This window comes from Peromyscus californicus, unplaced genomic scaffold (assembly GCF_007827085.1).
Source record: "Peromyscus californicus insignis strain IS unplaced genomic scaffold, ASM782708v3 Scaffold_9__1_contigs__length_137607984, whole genome shotgun sequence".
Lineage (NCBI taxonomy): Eukaryota > Metazoa > Chordata > Mammalia > Rodentia > Cricetidae > Peromyscus > Peromyscus californicus.
The window spans coordinates 36085785-36106648 of NW_026294617.1; the positions used below are offsets into that span (position 1 = coordinate 36085785).

Here is a 20864-nt window from a genome sequence, read left to right on the forward strand (position 1 = left end):
CAGGAAACCATAGATATTCCAAAGCAGCATGTCATTCAGCCACAGTCTATAACATATGCTTGGGTTTTCTTTCCCAGTCAGGACTGACTTCCAGGATTCTATGAGCAATACAGACACAAAGATAATTTGCTTTATATTTTCAGCTAGACATCTCAGTGTTCCCATCTAAATGAAGCAATAGTTAAGGACAATAAGGCAGCCAGTTCCTCAGACTTCAGCACAATGAAACAAAAGCCAGCTGACAGGAACAATTACATCAGAGATGCAGTGAAGAATTATGATTCTTGCATTGGCACACACCTTTCTTCCCAGCACTAGATAGGGGCAGAGGCAGGGGCAGGGGCATGTCTGTGGGTTCAAAGCCAGCTGGTCTACATAGGGAACTCTAGGCCAGCCAGGGCTATACAGCATGACCCTGACTCAAATAAATAAATAAGTAAATACTTTAAAATTATGAATGGTGAAATTCTTCACTATAATTTCAGCAAGAGGCTGGGCCAGTTTCGGGAAGATTCTCTCTGAAACTTGTTCAGGGCCCTCTGTATGAAGATGGGAGGAGGCAGGGGAGAGTGTGTGGTGTGGGAAAAAGGAGGGAAGGCCTGGTGAAGGGTAATGAACTTGACTTCATGTGTGAAAACCACATTCACTGTCGAGTCATTAAATTCAGTAATCCTGCCCTTTTCATGTCTATGACAGTTTAGAACCATATGTTTTATGGAAAATTAATTAGAAGCATTAAATATTCAATTTTGTAGGAACTGGACAAAAACAGCGATCTTTTCCCCAACCACTTTTTTTTTCCTTTTTTCTGTTTTTCCCCCGTTTCACGATTTCACATGTTTGCATTTTAATGAAGCGTCCCAACAGTCTCAAGGTACTGTCCCAGAGGGGATAAAAAGCTACTTTTATGCTTTTTTTCCCTCTTGGGCTAAAGATATTTTCCCCCCTCCTCTGCAGAATTACCTTACATCTCTTGTATCCTTCTAACCAGACACGAGTGATTATTGTGATCCATTTCAGAGAACTGACATTTCCGGGCTGTCAAGTGTTTTCAGCTCCTGGAGAAATAGACGACTTAGATGAAAGCTAAAGGGTGGCCAGAGTCTCAAACCTACTCCAGTTCCCAAGGCTGATGACTTCACAGACGTCTCTCTCTGCCTTCATTGTTTGAATCAATAACCAAGGGAGGGAAGGACAGACTTACCTGGTTGTTTGTCCTCATATAACATTAATTCATAAAACTAAGGACCTAAAGGAAATATTATGAGACAAAGCCCCTATGACCCTGCCTCCAGGGAAATGTTCATTTGGAGAACTCAAGAGACAAAGCCAGCTACCCTGAATAGGGTCCAGAAGGGTCTTATTATTCCTTATAGGCAGGTGATTCTTCACGAACTGATCTAAGATAATTCCAAAACAAGCTAAAAATGCTGCTCTTTGCTTCATTTACAGCATCTCCAATTTCTGGAGAGAGTGATTGGTGTCTAATATGTCTTGGCTGGATACATTTGAATAAAGAACTACACAATTGAGTAAATAAATCAAATCAAGCTATATAATAGAGAAAATGGCATAATCATTCAAGTTACTGTGACTCATCAGGAAACTTAAGTCCCACATACCACTGTTAAGGCAGTATGTGTAACTCAAAGATGCCAAAGGGAGAATAGTCTGTTAAGGCTAGATTTGTGCTACTCAGCCACAGTCCAAGGCAAGCCCAAACATACAGAATCCAAAGTAAAATGAAGCAGCCTGAAAGGAAAGCATTCGTTTACACTGGGTCAAATCAGGGTGGCCTGGAGAGGACACTAGAAGGAGATGGGAGTGACTTGGTAGAACTTGGGAGTTGAAGACCTCAAAGGCACATGTAGAAAATGCAGTTGAACCACAGCTGTGTCTGGACAGCTGTGCACATCTGTGTATGTGTCTGAGAGTGGTAATGACATCATTATCAGGAACAGGTAAATAAGGGGTAGACAGAATCACAGAAGACTGTATTACAGCTACTACAGTTCAGAGTAGAACATAAAATATTCATCTCACCCCACACCATGTTGTAGGTGCCACAAGACCTGGAGGTTTTGTCCATTTGGTTTGCTGTTTGTAGACTTTGGTGTGGTTACTGGAATATAGTTGGCATGGGACATGTGTTTGTTGAGTGAATATGAGACATGATTGTGCTGAGGAGGACAAATTGAGGCCATGCCTTTGGGGGATGGGTTAATGCCATCTTGTTTACAATTTCCCTGCCAGAATTAAAATTCAGTCTGGTAACAAACAGAACATTCATCATTAAATAGCATTTAAGGTATAGATGGTAAAATAATGCTGAATTTCTTGGAGTAATTTCAGTGTCTTCAGGTCTTTAAAAATGAGTTTATGTACTGAAATAATTGCAGATATACTTCTGTCTATACCACTGTCAATATTTTTAGACTAGCAGGAGAATAACAAAGCAGACACAAAAATGTATTGATTAACATTGGCCTGATTCTTAGAAGCAAGTTCTAGAAAGCAACATACAAAACTTTGTCTATGCTAAATTCTAGAATTCTCAACTGTTATAAAATAGATAATTTATAAGCACTTGGAGATACTAACTGTAATAGGTATCATGTGCTAGCTCTAGATAGAAGGTGAGTAGAGAAGAGAGCTATGGATGAGAGAAGGTTCATGGTCAGTGTCATAGCTGTGGGCTTGAAAGGCTGCCTAGTGGCTAAAGCCAGCATGGTTCATAGTCATTGGGAGTGAGTTACAGGCCATTAGTAATTGATTCATCAGCAAGAAAACAATCAGGCTACACACAGTCTCAGTTTTACAAACGGACTATAATGTGAAAACAAATAAATATCTAATTTAAAATTACTCCTCAAATTGTGACCCAGTAAATAAATAAATATAGTAACAAATAATAGAAGCCATAGTCAGAGTGATTAAAATGAGTTATTAAAATAGTTTTAAATGTGTGACAGAAGTTTATACACAAATGTCTCCAACTTGTAGGGTTATTGTGATTTCAAACGCACTAATGCTTGGCAATCCTTAAGTACAATGCCTGATAAAAGTAAGCAATCAATTGTTGTCACTGAAAGTATTAGTGTTCAATAAAATGCAATCATCTTGGGGCTGAAGAGATGACTCAGAAGTTAAGAGCACTGGCTGCTCTTCAGAGGACACAGTGCCCACATGGAAGCTCACAACCATCTATAACTCTAATTTCAGGGGATCTGACACTCTCAAATACTCTCTGTAGACACTGCAAGCATGTGAGGTACATACATACATTTAGGCAAACACTCATACACACAAAATAAAAATAAATAATCTCTATTTTTTTAAACTTTCATTTGCAATTACACTTTTTGTGAACGAGGATTGTCTAACTGTGATACTATGACAATTTCTGTGCTTCTTTTGTACATTCAGTGAGCAGCTCCTATCTTTTTCCACTTTCCCAGAAGTAAGATTTGGAAAAGCATTTGCAGTAACATTATTTTAAGTAGTTTATCATAGTATGGGATCCATTAGTATAATATCTATGATGCTGACAGCCCCATTGCACAAATTTAAACAAAACTGTTTTATTGAATATTTACTTTGTGAGGGCCAACTGCCTTATTTCCACCATATATCTTTGACACCTAGAACACACTATGTTCCCAATAGAAACTCAATATATGCATGATGACATCTAATCACATCAAAATTGATTCATTCTCTCTCTCTCTCTCTCTCTCTCTCTCTCTCTCTCTCTCTCTCTCTCTCCATATACCTTTAAATGCCCAAAATGACTCAACAAACTTTCTTCTAAATGTGTGCTAAGCTTGCAAAGGAGAAATAAACTGTGCAAATTGGCAAGGTGGAAGAGGGATTTGAAAAGAGTAGCTGTGAGCCCTTGTGTGGCTTGAATGAGAAGACTTAAACCTAGCCTTCATTGGTATATCAGTCAGGGTTCTCTAGAGTAACAGAACTTAGAAAGACGAATCTCTCTCTCTCTCTCTCTCTCTCTCTCTCTCTCTCTCTCTCTCTCTCTCTCTATATATATATATATATATATATATATATATATATATATGTGTGTGTGTGTGTGTGTGTGTGTGTGTGTGTGTGTGTGTGTGTGTGTATAGAAAGGAGATTTATTAGAATGGCTTCCAGGCTGTGGTCCAGCTAATCCAACAATGGCTAGCTATGAAAGGAAAGCTCCAGTATCCAGTAGTTGCTCAGTCCACAAAGGCTGGATGTCTCAGCTGGTCTTCACTATATGTTAGAATTCTGAAGATGTAGGCTCTAATGCTAGTAAAGGAATGGACTTGCTAGCAAGGTGAGAGCAAGCAGGCAAAGAGCAAGAGCTTTCTTCTTCCCTGTCCTTATATAGACTTCCAGAGAAGGTGTGGTCCAGATAATATCTCAATTAAAGATCTAGATTAAAGATGTGTCTTCCTACCTTAAAGATCCAAATTAGAAGTAGATCTTCCTATTTCAAATTAAGCAGAAATTCCTTACAAGTGTGCCCTCCATTTTTAGGTTTTTGTTAATTCCCAGATGTAGTCAAGTTGACAACCAAGAAAAGCCATCACAGTTGGATTATATAATATCCTGGCAAGTAAAGAGCTAAAAGATGACAGACTAAAACTCAATAATCAATACCAGATAGAGAAATAGGAAAACCAGACAAAGTATGATACATTGAAAATATGAAGTAAGTTGAAAAAAAATAAGAAAAGAAAAAGAAAGTGTAAGTTGAAAGAATGAGTACAATGACTTAAATTTGCAATTATAACTAGAGATATTTTTCAAACTGTATTTTAAAAATATCAATATAAAAATGATCTGAGGGACTGAGTGAAATAAGCATAGCACATGCTAACTGAATTTAAAGGAAGTTGCTATGTGCACATGTGTGTGCCCATGTTTTGTTTGTATATATTTTTCTTACACAAACACATACTTAATAGGTTGTTGAGATATTTCAGTGGCCAAAAGTGCTTGTCACACAAACCTGAGACCCAGGTTCAATCTCTAGAATCCATGTGAAAATGCCAGATGTGGTGACATACAGCTGTAATTCCAGAATGCCTACATGGAAATGGGAGGTGGAGATGGGTGTATTGCCTGGAAGTGCATCTCCCAGCTTGTCTGAAGACACAGCATGGCAGAAACAAGAGAAAAACTGCCTTAAAAACAAGGTGTGGGGCTGGAGACACGGCTCACTGTTTAAGAACACTGGCTGCTCTCCCACAGGACCTGTGTTTGGTGCCCAGCACATATATGGTGGCTCACAACCAACCTGTACTCCAGTTCTAGGGGTATAACACCATCCATTGGCCTTTTTTGGTGCCAGGCACACATGTGGTACATATACATACAGGCAAAATACATGCACAGAAAATTTTTAAAAAGTTAAGCGAGGAGAGAACGGACTTCCAAAAGTTGTCCTTTGATGCTATACAATTGCTGTGGCATGTATATACTTGCTCTCTCTCTCATAATAATAATAATAATAATAATAATAATAATAATAATAGTAACAATAGCAACACACAAGTACTAAGGCATTAGATTATTCAAAATACTTGAGGTCAGTTTCAAGCCTTCTGTGATTTACACTTGCATGTAGGTACATATCACACTACTGTGGATTATTGATTTTTCAGAGCAATAACATGGCCTGGGGCTTATTATGTAGCTCAAATTGGCCTCAAAATCATGGCAAACCTCCTGTCTAAGCTTCCCAAACGTTGGGATTATAGGTGGTGGTCATCATACTTTGGAATAAAATTTTATTTTTGTTACATTGGATATCAGGGATAATCTTGATCTTGGGGAGGGAGGAAGGGAGGGAGGGAGGGAGGGAGGGAGGGAGAAAGTGAGGGGGAGAGAGAGACAGAGAGACAGAGAGAGAGACAAAGACAGAATATGAATGAGAATAGAGCCATATAAAATGTGAATAACGAGCATTCTAAACAATGATAAAAAGACATCTGCATAGACAAAGCTAGGTTCAAAGCTAGGTTTCAAGGAAGCCTCCAATTCTGGAATGGCGAAAGAGAGTAGGGTTGTTAGGTGCTGGACTGGAGTGTGTGAGCTCATCATGTAGGTACCAGAGACTCAGAAGGATGCTTGAAGTAAGGGAGGCAATCTCAGTGTTTTGATTTCTAACTTTAAGGCTTCCAAAAGTAGAATTTCTATAAACCTCAGTTTCTTCATCTTTGATTTTCACCCTTTAATGAGATGTGAAGCTGCTGAAATATTTGAGCAGAGATGAGATCAATCTCGACTTACCTCTAAAATATCCCTCTGGTAAAACCCAAGCAGTATTTATGTCTTCCACATGAGGAACATGATACTTTACATAAAGTTTATTAAAAATGTAAGTTGCCGGGCGGTGGTGGCGCACGCCTTTAATCCCAGCACTCGGGAGGCAGAGCCAGGCGGATCACTGTGAGTTCGAGGCCAGCCTGGTCTCCAAAGCGAGTTCCAGGAAAGGCGCAAAGCTACACAGAGAAACCCTGTCTCGAAAAAGCAAAAAAAAAAAAAAAAAAAAAAAAAAAAAAAAAAAAAAATGTAAGTTAAAAGGAAAATTGAATCTGCCAAGATCATTTCTCTATACCCTTTCTCTGGATTTGCCAGACATGTGCTCTTGTATTAAAAATGGTATTAACAGTGGTAAAAATACCACTGACACAGAATGGCTAGTAAAACCAACATATTGAGTCTTAGTCTTCCATTTCTTAGTTCTTGGGTTCTCACTATTAATAGAATCTAACTTTTCTGGAAGAGAGGAAATTTCATTTGAGCTGAATCATAGGTAGGATGTGGAATTACACAGGCTGTGTTCAGTTACTTTTAAAATAGACTGCTAAAGTCTCAGGTGACTCAGAATGAAGTCATATAGGACAAATGATGAAACCTCAGTGTTACAGCCTCAATTAAATAAAATCTTAGCTATTCATGCTTAGTTTGGGAAATGATGATTGTTTATTGTTAGGCTCAATTTGAAATCTGAACAGAAAATGATTTCTTTTCAGTGTCCAGATACCCTCTTTCTTTTAGAGATTTTGAAAATTTTGCATTCCTCTACATTTGAGAGTTTCTTGGCATGGAAAATGAAATGTGTATGCCCCCAAGGTCTGTTGTAGAGTATGGCAAAGCTTTCATTGAACTACCATCTAAGGAAATTTTCTTTTGGGGACTTAATTTTTCCTCGTGGTTTACTTTTTTCTCAAGCTATATTATTTTCTTTATTTTTTTCATTTCCTTCCATTTTGTACTAATTTTTACCATCTGATAATTTAACACACATATTGAACTATTATATTCTACTGGAGTTACAGATGGTTGTGAGCTACCATGTGGGTGCTGGGAACCAAACCCAGTCTTCTGCAAAAACAGCTAGTGCTCTTAACCACTGAGCCATCTCTTCATACCTGGTGAAAGAAATTTTAAAATCAGTAGCACCTAATGAGATTTCAAGATGGCTTGTAAAAAGCATACTGCCAATAAATTGTGTATCTGCAAACAGTCTATCAGAGCCCAGAGTCTAGAGATGAGGTTGGAAAATTGCTGAATGACATCGATAGAAAAAACAGAAGGGATAGAATGTTTTCAAATATATTGAAATGGGTGCACCAGAAAGCAAGACTGCCAAGGAATAGGGATGGAGAAATCCATGTTGGCTAAAGTATCTTAAGAGGAAACTGCCTCGAGAGCTCTTGTGTCTGATAAGGAGAACATGCTTTGAGCAGTTGATGTCATGAGGACCCACTTCATTAGATGATGATTTAGGCAGCCGATGGAGCTTCTGCATACCAATGACCAGACCTCAGTGTCCTCCAGCATGCCTACTGCTACCTGTACTAAAATGACCATAAAGTTAATTTTCTATCTAAGCCATTTCTTTATCTGGGTCTGCAGCCAGGTTCTGACTTCAGCCTCGAAACACCTCCACAAAATTAAAAAATTAAATAGAATCCGTGATGTCCCAAAGGACTGATAAAAATGCTACATAGCCAAAGCTGTGAGTTCTCATTTTCCTGTCGTCCTTGGTCTTCTTAGTGTCATTGTAGCCCCTGTGTTCACGTGCTTTCTGATCCATCATCCTGGTCATTATAGTCAGTTACCATTTACCAACACCACATGGGTGGCTTAAACAAATTTAGTATATGCTGTGAATATGCTAAGCACAGTGTTTTTTGAACATGCTAGGCATAGTGTTTTTAAAGTATCCAAACAGGGAAGATAATGGGTTCGAGTCTATAAGCACGAAGTTAATTCAACAATCTTTGGAGACGATGTGGATGAGAGGCCAGGTACTTAGTGTACAGAGTCAAGCTGTCTTGGTTGTCTCTACCTGAATGCTCATGCCAAATTACTAAACTACTCTAGACCTTCTTTCCCTCATTTGTAAAGCTAGGCTTATTTATTATAAAGAGAAATAAGAGAAGACATGTACAGCTTAAGGGTCAGGGATATAGCTCAGTTGGTAGAGTGCTTTGGTAGCATGCAAGCCTGGGTTTGATCCCTAGCAGTGTAGAAACTGGGAGTGGTGCAGCACCTGCCTACCATCCCAACACTCAGGAGGTAGAAGCAGGAGGATTAGGAATTTCAAGGTCATTTGCTGAAATATAGCAGTTCAAGGCCGCCGTTGGATACATAAGACCCTATCTCCAAAGAAGAAGAGGAAGAGGAAAGGAAGGAGGAGGAGGGGGAGGAGGAATAGAAAGAGGAGGAGGTACAGAATAGGAGGAGGAAGAGAAATAGGAGGAGGAGGAAGTATACAAGGAAGTGGAGGAAGAACCACCCACTGCTTAATAAAAAAATAGCCAGCTGCTATTTTTCTTAGACTCAAAGAGAATGCCAGAATTCTGCAACTACATTGTGTGAATGCAAAGAAAATGTGTTTATAAGAGTTAGGCCTAGCTGGGTGGCAGTGGCACATGCCTTTAATCCCAGCACTCAGGAGGCAGAGGCAGGTAGATCTCTGTGAGTTCAAGGCCAGCCTGGTCTACAGAGCGAGATCCAGGACTGGCGCCAAAACTACACAGAGAAACCCTGTCTTGAAAACAAAAACAACCCCCCCCCCCCAAAAAAAAAATAAACAACAAATAAAAGAGTTAGGTCTAAAACTTCCTTTTAGAATATACTGATTTTCCTTTAGGCATATACTAACTGTGAGTAGAAGCTGAGTTGAGGGACTTGAAGATTCAGGTGGTACAGCTTGGCATATGTCTGTAGCCTTTAGAGATAAAGATAAAGCACTGAGCTTTGGCTTGCTGTTCAGAAGGATACTAGGGAAGGTCAATAAGGTTGGAAAATTACAAACAAGCCTGGAACCTGTATTGTGACCTCATCCAGTTGATGGTAATCTTAGGAAGTTATCTCTCAATCTCCATTAAGGCATCAAAGGGTGTGTTTGTCCTTCTCACACCTGTACATTTGGGACAATATAAGGATTCTTTCTGCAATGGACAATTGGCTTGCTTCAGGCTATCCAAAGCTTGGGCCAGAGCAGGGATCTAGAGCAGTTCCCCAATACTGCTGATACTAGTCCATATATGTCATTATTGAGGAACCTCCAAGAGGGAGGCTATAGAGGGTCCCTTGCCACTGGAGCCAGGAACTATTGATGGCCCCAGACTTGAGGGGCTGCTTGGGAGATCTAGAAACCAACAAGATGCTTGAGTTAAGGAGAATAAGAACATGTCTATGGCAAAGCATCTCAAAATCTGGAATAATACTGTATTAGAATTGGGTCTTGTCCAACATACTATTTTATTGATCAGCTCTTATCTTTATAAATTTTGTTTTCTGTTGCTTGTGGTGCACTTTCGACCAGGAGGATAAACAATAACATGATGGTCTCGATCATACCTGCAGATTGTGCAGTGTTTTAATTAATGGTAGTGATGGTGGTGATATGAAGTAGCTCATGCTGCTGACAGTGGATTTTCCCCTTTACCTTTGCAAAAGGAGGGTGCTTGTCACACCAGCAAATCCACACCAGGAAGCGCCATGTGCTTCGGTGGCAAAAGGCAGTGAAAAGAAAGACTAACTCACACCCTTGGTTGTATTAGGGTGTGGGAAAGACAAGGAAGGGAAGGATTTAGGTTTGGCCAGTTTGAATAATCCCAGGAGGTTTGGAGGCAAGTGCTGGTTGTATGTGTCATATGTTGATGTGGGGAAAGGGCTGGCTTGGTGTCTGAGACTATGACAAAAGTTATTGGGAATGTGGATTGCAAATGAAAGGCTTGTTCTTGGAGAGCCCTTTGCTAACACTAAAATCTTCTCTGATAGGTGTGCTCTTTGTAGTCTGCTAGGCTGCAAACACTACAACATCAAGTATACAGAGAAGAGGAGCTGAGTATAAAGCTCATCAAGTAAAGTGCTTTCCTCACAAGCTTGGGAACCTGAATTTGATCCCCAGTACCCATGTAAATAGCTGGGCACTATGGCTCTTGGCTGTAATCCCGGCACTAGGGGAAAGATGATAGGAGGAACCCTAAGCTCATTGGCCAGCCAAGTAGCCTCATTAGTAAGCCGCAGGTCCTAGTATCCAGGGTTAACCACTGGCTTATATATATATATATATATATATATATATATATACCTATACATACCTTTGCAGGCATACACACTCACACACACACACACACACACACACCCCTAGATGATAACAGGTATGGTAGCACATAGCTATAAACCCAGTAATAATGAGAGAGAGACAGAACAGGGAGGATCCCATGTTCAAGGCTAGCCTAGACTCTGGAATACATAATGAGACCATGTCTCAAACAAATTGATCAATCATCATCACCATCACCCAAAAAAATAAATACTCCTGGAAAATGTGTGTTTGTGTGTGTGTGTGTGTGTGTGTGTGTGTGTGTGTGTGTGTGTGTGTGTGGTGTGTGTGTGTGTGTGTGTGTGTGTGTGTGTGATATATGTGTATGTTGTGTATATATGTGTATGAGTATATATAAATATATATAGTTATCTAAAGTTGATATGTGGATATATAGATTTTGTATGCAATTTGAGACTCACCTTTTGAAACCTGCAGTCGACTTCAGGTATAGAGTTAGTTACGTGGATTTGAATTCCTGAAATTAGAGTAGAGATTTACAGCTTGGAGTTAGAATATCTGCCTGTCATTTGTCTCTCTCTATACTACAGTTTGAAGGAGTCTCCATATTTTCATGTGCTGAAAAGTTGGTCTCCAAATGATTATGCTAATGGTACTGAAAGGTGAGGTCTCTCAGTGATTGGATCATAAGAATCTGACCTTAGGATGAATTATTCCACCCATCAGTTAATGAATCTGGATTCTCAGGAGTCTGATTTTGTTGGGAAGGTGAACTGAGGAAGCTCTACCACACAGGGTAATGTCCTCAGGTGCACAGCACCTAGGAAGCCCTCACCAGGGGCCAAGCTGGCACTGACCCCATGCTCTCCACTAAACAATCCCCCCTCCCACTTTAAACAGTCTCTTTTCTTCAAGCATTACATGGCCTGTGGTATTCCCTTACAGCAGCAGAAAAGTCCTAAGCATGTGTTTGCTAACTGATCTCAGGGTTTCCAAGAGATTCCCATGGGGAAAAGCATGGAGTAAGAAGAGTTATTTAAAGCCTGGAGCATCTACCACTACAGGAGCAGAGGGAGATGAGTCTGCAAAGGCAACAGGTGGCAGTATCAGAGCTGGCCTTGTTCTGTGCTTACTCCACAGCAGCCTAGCAGAGAGTATGGATCAGTCAAGCCTATGTGTGCTCTGCTTAGAACAGACCAAGAAACCCCAGCTTTCTGTCTACCTCCTGAAATGTGCCAATGTCTGTAAATTTTGTGTGCCATTTAGAGACTCTACTTAGCAATGCAAGCAGGAGAGGAACCCTCGTGTCTGCTTTCTAATGGACTTTTCTTTCCTTTCCCACTATGATGTAATGTTGGACTCTTGAATATCCTCAGCCCTTTGTCCCATTTAGGCGCTTTTGGCTTGGGTTTCTGCTCCCTGTTAGGCACCATTTAGGAAAATTAATTAATTAAAGCACAGGCCTTGTAGGCAGGTGAGACACAGTTCACGTCTCAAACCTGCAATTAACTTCAGCAAGTGAAGCTTTGCTTTCTTCACCAATGAAACGGAAGTGATTGTATCCATTTAATAATTTGGTTTTGAGGAGTAAAGAAGATGACAGGCAAATTGCTCCAGCAAGAAGATGTTAAAATTTGATACATGCTCAATAAATTAAAAGTGTTACTTTTTCTCTGACTGTGATTTTTGATTCTGGGCCATGTTCATTCAATCTGAAAATTGCCACCATTGTAGAATTTACAGGAAGGTAAATCAAAAAGTCAATATGCTCTCAAACCATAAAATTTTGTAAAAGAAAAGAAGAAGAAAGGACCCTTGAAAGATTAAAGCTTTATTTGCATCAAATTGATCGGTCTCAGAGTTTTCCTCAGGCTCCCAGGCCTACAAGCCCACATGTGCCTGAGTGTGTTCTGCCTAGTAAGATATCAGGAACATGACTCATCCAAAGGGTTCCATTCTTACAGAGCTATCTGCCAAAATATTCTTACTGGCACCTTGACCAGAGGTCTTGGATCTCCTTATCCCTTTGATGTATTTGTATGACATCTGATAACCTTCCTCAGATCTTTCTATTTAACTTGGATTTCCATTTCTAGGAGATAATTTTACCCCCTGCCTTTCAGCAGTGTCAGAACCTGTGTGAGCTTCACTGAGTCCCTTTGCCAGAGCTGGCCAATAACAAGATCTGATCGACCTTTGGTTATCTCTTGAGCTTTGGATAAGGTGGTCCCCATGTTTATTGTCCACTGTTTTCTAGACAGATTGCAATTTTAGGAATTTGTGTGCTAAGTCATGTTTTCTGAATGTCTTTGAAGAGTCATTCATTTATTCTTTTCCCAATCTTTCATGATTGATTTTTTAGCACCACTGGAATCATTCTTAAGAACTGGAAGTAGCTTCCCAAAGATAGTTATTATTCGTGATTTTGAGGATGACTTTGATGGCCACTGTCCCATTACCCTTTGTAAAGTTAACATCGGAATGTCCCCTGCAGCAATTTGGTTTAGAATTTGTTTGTAGTCACACAGAATCCTTTCTTCTTTAGCTGTGTGGTGAATCTCTGACTAGTTAATATAATCTTCACAGCAGAAAATGCATATGATCCTATTTCACTGATCCCGATCTCAACTGAAGCTAACAAACCCTTATGCCTCATACCACAGACAGATACTTTATTACCTTTGCTTGTATCTGCCTGTTCATCACTACTCAGTGTTCAAGTACTGGCATGATTATACTATCAGGTTCTGGTTCTAGGGTCAGAACAAGTAGCGTATAAACTTCTAGAAGCTCCTTGGCTGACCCCACGCCTGATCAGTGATCAGAACAAGACAGAGGGGAATGCTTACTGAACTCCCCAACAGCCTTCTATTACAGTTACTATTAATCGACTGTGTTTTTGATAAATATGTAAGAAAGTTAAATCATGCCTGGGTGTAACTCATTGCAGTGTCCACTCACATTTTCCCCTAAGTCCATCCCCAATTACCTGTGCTGCCTTCCTTATCACCTCCTTTTATTGCTTCTAATACAGCACAGGTAATCTGTTAGAAAACAAGGATCTTCTCTCTCTCTCTCTCTCTCTCTCTCTCTCTCTCTCTCTCTCTCTCTCTCTCTTTCTCTCTTTCTCTCTCTCTCTCTCTCTCCCCCCCTCCCCCCCAGCGCAGCTCCGTAACTACAGAGAAGAATCTAAAATGCCATTTGTCTGGAATCTGTTCCTGATAATCCCATTGCCTCTGCTGCCCATTTCTGTCTTAGGTTCTAGAGGCTCTCTGTCTGTAAAATTTGCCTGCACCAAGTTTTACAAATTGGAGCATTCACTTTTCTGCTAGGAAGCCAAACAAAAACAAGAAAGTGCTCAATCAGCATTTCCAATTAGTTTTTATTCCTTTATTTTTTCCTAGTCTCCGTAAGTCGTGGGTTTCATATATACCATGAATTTTTTTTTTTTTTTAGAAAAGTCTCACTATGTAGATCAGGCTAGCCTAGAACTCACAGAGATCCTCCTACCTCTGCTCCCTGAGTGCTGGAATTAAAGGTGTATGCCGCCGTACAAGGTTTACTTCAATTTATAATGATATCTCCCGTTGGGAGTAACAGTTAGCATATTATTATGGTACAGAGTGTTATTATCTTGAGATTTCAAAAACAGTAGTGGAATGTGGAGTGTAAGCTAGAAACAGCTCTTAGCTACTTCAGTGAGTGAAACATTTTAGCTCTTTTTGCTGTTGTTTTCATTATTAGTAGGAGTAGAATGGATAGATAGCTCTTGGATGAATTCTAGAGAGTGTAGTTTTCAAGATTTACTTATTTATTTTTATTTTATGTGTTTATGTGTTTTCTTGCATGTGTTTATGGGCATAGAAGCCATAGATTGTCCATAGATTGGGAATAGAGGTACAGGTTTTTGTGAGCCACCCAAAGTGGGTGCTGAGAAATGAACATGGATCCTCTACAAGAACAGTAAACATTCCTAACCACTGAGCAATCTGTGCTGGTTAGTTTTATAGCAACTTAACCTAAGCCAAAATCATCAGAAAGGAAGGAACTTAATTGAGAAAATGCCTCCATAAGATCCAGCTATAGGGCATTAATTAGTGATGGATTGGGCGGGGGAGGGGGGCACGGTCCATTGTGGGTGGTGCCATCCCTGGGCTGGGTGTCCTAGGTTCTGCAAGAAAGCAGGCTGAGCAAGCCACAAGTAGCAAGCAAATAAGCAGCACCCCTCTATGGCCTCTCTGCATCAATTCCTGTTTACAGGTCCTTCCTTGTTTGAATTTCTGCCCTGACTTCCGTTCGCGAACAGTGATGTGGAGAATGATGGACCAGCCTGACTCCATCTTAAGATTAGAAGCCATCTTGTTGGTCAAAGTAAGTTCATTTCTATTTTCTGTAGAACTTAAGTGTGACTGTGTCTTGATCCATTTTCTGTAATTTAACATGTTCTATCCCCTATACCCTGAAAGGATAAGATATTTTGTCAAATATGCCAAGTTCCTATGTAACCAAAAACCCTTGGACCCTGGGAACCCCCTAGCCTTGCAGTTTTGGTTGCTATAAAAAAAACCCATTTCTTCTGTCTTTGGAAGTATTGTCTGAAATCTTACTTTAAAGGAGTTAACCCTGTCTGACAGAAAATAAAGCTTGCTTAATTCCATCAGAAATTTTGGGTCAGTGGTCTTTACTCTTGTTGGGTAGGATTAACAGTACAACCCAAATAAACACTTTCCTCCCCAATTTGCTTTTGGTCATGATGTTTCATCACAGCAATAGTAACCTTAAGAAATTGGTACCAGGATAACAGTGTATTTCTATGGCAGAACAGGCTACGTTTGGGGAGGATCATGGAATGACTTTGAAACCCTAGACTAGAAAAGCCAGTGAATGTTGAGAGCTCAGTGGGCTGTTCTGACAGAGCTTTGAGGATATGAATCTTGAGAGCTCAATGGGCTGTTCTGTCAGAGCTTTGAGGATAAGAATCTTGAGAGCACTTCAGATGATAGAGGTCTGGCTCATGAGTTTTCAGAGGGAATAAAAAACTCTACTGGACCATTTGTGCAAAGAATCTGTGGTGTCTGGTCAGCTGGAGCTGAAGAGTTGACTGACTAGCAAGAGACTAGAACCACTAAAATAAAATCTTTACATTACTGGGACAATTGATGCTGGTCAACAGGATTGGAGAAATTAGCTGTAATTAAGAAAAGACATTACTGAGGTGAAATTTTCTGGGAAGTGTTTCCTTAGAGTCAGCACACAGAAGCTGTGTTCCAGAGGTAGCCAACGTTGTATCTGGAGCTGGGGCCTGAACTTGGCAGGTACTCATGTGGTACTGGTTTTGAAGCCATGAAAGAGTCATGGAGAATAGCTGGAGTTTTGCACTGTGAGAGGCCAGGAGGGGGCCATTCATTGGTGAAGGTGCAGCCTCAGTGGCAGATGAAGGCCCAGGATTGAAGGAGTCATGCATTAGCACCATGAAGAGAGCCTAGGAGAGCCTATTGGTGAAGGTGCAGGCCAGCTGCAGCAGAAGACCCCAGCGTCTTGGAGATGCCAATGCCGTGGGATGGCCACCAAGAGTAGCAACAGCTTTGGAGTGGAGCCTGCCCAAGCTTAGAAGACAAGCTGTGTGTGTTGCAGAGGGCAGAGCCAGAGAAGGGACCCAAGCCCCTTGGAGGAGGCCAGAAAATTGTGAGTGGATCCCAGACATTGAACATTAAGTTAGTTATATTGTTGGAGTTTCGTTTTGTTTTGATTTGGTGGTGTCTCTGCCCTGGTTCTTCCCTCTTAAAATAAGGATGTATTTAACTTATTTTTTATTTTAAAGGAGTCCACAGTTGAGATACTGAATTTTAAGAGAGATTTTAAGTTTTAAAAGAGACTTTGAGTTATATAAAAAAAAATAAAACCAACTTTTAAAAAGAGCTGACTTTGTAAAAACATGGGATTTTTAAGTTTGTAAAATGTGTTATATTGTAATACTGATATTAATGTGTGATCTTGGAGATGAACAAGAGAGGAAAATTTGTGGCTTAACAGTGATACATTTGTGTGTCAAGTTGAAAAGAGGTCAATTGTGCTGGATAGTTTTATGTCAACTTGACATGGACCTGAACTCATCTGAGAGGAGGGAACCTCAATTAAAGAAATCCTCCATAAAAATCATGCTGTAGGCAAGCCTGTAGGGCATTTTCTTAATTAGTGATTGATGGGGGGAGGGAGATCCCAGCCCACTGTGGGAGATGCCATCCCTGGGCTGGGGGTCCTGGGTTCTATAAAAATACAGGCTGAGCAATCCATGGGAGCAAGCCAGTAAGCAGCTTCCTCCATGGCCCTGCATCAGCTCCTGCCTCCAGGTTCTTGCTCCTCGTGTGTTCTGTCCTCACTGCTATGGATGATGAACTGTGTTGTTGTTTTTTACTCTTTTGTCTTTGGTCTTTTGGGAACCCACCACCCAACTCCTAAATAAATCACACATGGAGGCTTATTCTTAATTATAAATACCTGGCCTTAACTTGGCTTGTTTCTTGCCAGCTTTTCTTAAATTATCCCATCTACCTTTTGCCTCTGGCCTTTTTCCTTTTCTTATTTCTGTATATCTTACTTTCACTCTTACTCCATGGCTGGCTGTGTGGCTGGCCTTTAACATCCACCTCTCCTTGTTCTCTTGCTCTTTCTTATTTCTCTCCCATGTTTCTCCTTCTATTTATTCTCTCTGCCTGCCAGCCCTGCCTATCCTTTCTCCTATCTCACTATTGGTAGGTCAGTTCTTTATTAGACCATCAGGTGTTTTAGACAGGCAAAGTAACACAACTTCATAGAGTTAAACAAATTCAACATAAAAGAATGCAACACATTTGGCATCACTAAACAAACGTTCCACAGCATAAACTAATGTAACACATCTTAAAATAATATTCTACAACAGAACTGTTTATATGGAATTGTGAATAAAATAAGCCCTTTTATCCCCAAGTGACTTTTGGTCATGGTGTTTCATGACCACAACAGTAACTCTAATGAAGAGAAACTGTAATGATAAAAGTATCAAAGGAAGCAAGGTAAAATACTTCACAACCCACAAATAACTTTATACCCTTCAGGTATGAGATCACCGTCACTATAAACTACAAACACCAGACCCCTGATGTAATTCAAGGCATCCTATTCAGTCTATCTATGTGGGTATGAGGGTGAATGTGGCTACAGTGGACTGAGGATCTGGCAAGGTTTAGATTTCTGTGTGAAACCTCAAATCCAAATCTGTCTTTGTAAATGTGAATACATGCTTCACAAGTCCAAGTTGGGATATGTAATGAACTGTGTAAACAACAAACTCCCATCATGCACCCTATATCAGTTCCTCAATCCTAATATTATATGGTTTACATGATAATCACACTGAGCAGTTAGCATTCTGGCTGCCCTCAGCCACAGTGTTATTTTAAAGTTGCATCTGCCTCAACTAGTTGAAGACATTTGTTTGCAGTTGCTCAACAATCAGAACATTCTGTTGGGATTTCTGTAAGTGTCACAACCTGCAGGGAAATAATCCAAGTGAGGTAAAGAATGAAACTCTGATCAGTACCACTTTAGCAGGTGCTAGGGCAAAAAACTTCAAGAGTCTGACCTTTCAGTTTATTTTTCTTACATATTTAAGGACAGTAAAACTGTTGGGAAAAAGCCACCATGTGACAATTATCACAACAAAACTTCAGGGATGGCTATGTCAAAACTTCCTTGCAAAGCACACCTCTATAGCAAGGCACCTGTGACCTTAAAAATAAGAATGAGTTCTATTGACTGATAAACAGAGCTCAGGGGAAGGGCCTAGGGACAAAGGATTTGTAATAAGCATAAGGATAGATTCTATTGCTGGAGGTTGCAAAGTGCATGGGACCTCTTTCATAAGGGGAAGTTCTATTAACTGAGAGACAAAGCTCAGGAGGATTGGGGCCTAAACAATGCTCAGGATTTAGCGGGATTCAGGTGAAGGCTGGTTTCATAGAATGGTAAAAGATCATCAGGTTATTAGACAACATCCACTCCAGTTTCCCAGGATGAAAAGACATCATTTCCTTTCCTTGAAGAAAGTAGGCCTGTGTGTTTAACAATTCTGGTTTCTCCAATGCTTTCTCTAAGCTGTGCCTCCTACATGTTCCTACCCCATTGTTCAATCAGCACAAACACACTCAACAAAATACATCATCACAGAGATTACTGATTCTAGGAACTTGGCTGAACTTGAAATCGAAATGGCACTTAGGACTTTCTGGGAACATTTCTTCTTCACTGAAACCATAACAAAAGATTATTATTATTATACATCCTCCAGGGACCTTTTACCTCCTCTACACCTTCCCTTCATTTCTTCACAACTGCAAATTAACTGTCATCCCTTGGTCCCAGTTATCATCAAGAAGTTTGTTCTGAAAAAAAAAAAAAAAAAACGGCCAAGGGCAAAGGAAAATTCCAAAATGACAGCCTGACCAACAGCTTGAAACTTTTCTTCTCTTTCAAATGAATCAAGAAAGTAGAAAATGAGTATTAGCCTTGTCTTGAGAGAAGTTCAATAAAAGCTGAAATAAAGTGGGCTTCAGATGTAATGGCTGTAATGAACTGGGAGGAAAGCATGTCCTTCAACACTGCAGAAGCAGCTGGGGCCATAGTAATAATATTTCAAAGAAATGGGTCATACTAATGTTGAGTGTTCTGTGTATTGTTCAACCCACCTACAGTGCATCAACAAGTTTTATTCTAGAAGTGGATTGACAAAATACTTGGAGCTGAGATCTGTAGCCTTAGGCTTCTAAAGAGGATATCTACTTGTTGTCATGGTAACCCACAGAGCGCCATCTTTAAAAGCACTGAACTCAAGAAAAATATTCACTTAGAAATTTAGCCCTAAAGCAAACCCCTCACTTGCTCGTTTGCCTGCATATCTCTGTTCCATGAAAGCTTTGCTTCTGGTTTTTATTTACATTCGGTGCCCCAGAAACAGAAAATACAAAGCAAGTAAACAAATGTGTTGGGGTTGTGCATTAAAGAATTTCCATATCACTTCTCTGCCTTTTAGCTAAGATGAGGCAGACATTATCGCTGCTGCAGTTTAGTTTTCAAGCCAAAGGAGCACTGCCCCCACAAACCCAGTGTGTGTTTTTCCTCTATGTCTGAACTTTTATTTGGAAACTTCAAGGTCAGTGGGTTGGAGAAATGATGCACTTCTCTCCCATAGCACGTGTTTTTGTGTGTTAGTTGGGGATTTACCTAGTTAGAAGTTTGTGTCTTCACTTACCTTCTTAGCATCTGCTCTCATCCAGCTAGGTTCTAAGCCAGATGAAGAGGGTCCCTTGGAACTCTTCATACCTCCAGAATGAAAACATCTACACAGAAAGCATAGTAAAGAGACCCCCAGTGTAGTGGTAACAGCACTAGAAGGAGATAAGAGGCCATCAACTCTACTCTATTATGTTTTTGTAAATAAGAAAAATGAAACACAGAGAAATAAAGTGTCTTGCCCAAGGATTTGTTCTGTTAAAAACATAGTCTGGGTGCTGCAGAGATGGTGTCTTACTTAGGGTTACTATAGCTGTGTTGAAACACAGTGACCAAAAGCAACTTGGGAAGGAAAGCATTTATTTGGAATACACTTCCACATCACTGTTCATCATGGAAGGAAGTCAGGGCAGGAATTCAAACAGGACAGGGACCTGGAGGCAGAGGCTGATGAAAACGCCATGTAGAAATGCTGCTTACTGGCTTGCTCAGCCTACTTTCTTATAGAACCTAGGATAACCAGACCAGGGATAGTACCATTCACAATGGGCTGCCTCCCCACAACCAATCACTAATTAAGAAAATGCCTTATAGCTGGATCTTACAGAGACATTTTCTCAATTGATGTTCCCTCCTTTAGATGATTCCCGCTTATGTCAAGTATAGGCAGAAGTTTCTGTCCTGAAAACAGCTCCCAGCTTCCAAATAACTGACACAGAGGCTTAATGTTAATTATAAATGCTCAGCTGATAGCTCAGGCTTATTACCAACTAGCTCTTACAACTTTAACCTGTTTCTATTGATCTATGTATTGCCACATGGCATGTGACTTTAACTGTCCTCCAGCAGGTTTTGTTCCCTCTGTGTCTCCTGGTGACTCCACTAACTCCATCTTTCTTCCTCCCAGCATTTTGTTTGGCTGTCTTGCCTATACTTCCTCCCTGGCTACAGGCCAGTCAGTTCTTTATTAACCAGTGAGAGTAATATATATTCACAGTGTGCAGAAATCAAG

At 40.2% G+C, this 20864-nt stretch overlaps 1 long non-coding RNA gene across 1 annotated transcript; it reads right to left on the reverse strand.

Annotated features, from left to right (window-relative positions):
* Nucleotides 1–777: 777 nt before the first annotated feature.
* Nucleotides 778–19957, reverse strand: LOC128105140 (uncharacterized). Its single transcript, XR_008216273.1, has 3 exons — nt 19872–19957; nt 11044–11099; nt 778–1058 (listed from the first exon to the last, which is right to left on the reverse strand). It is a non-coding gene; the product is annotated as an uncharacterized LOC128105140 (long non-coding RNA).
* Between the last annotated feature and the right edge of the window lie 907 nt (nt 19958–20864).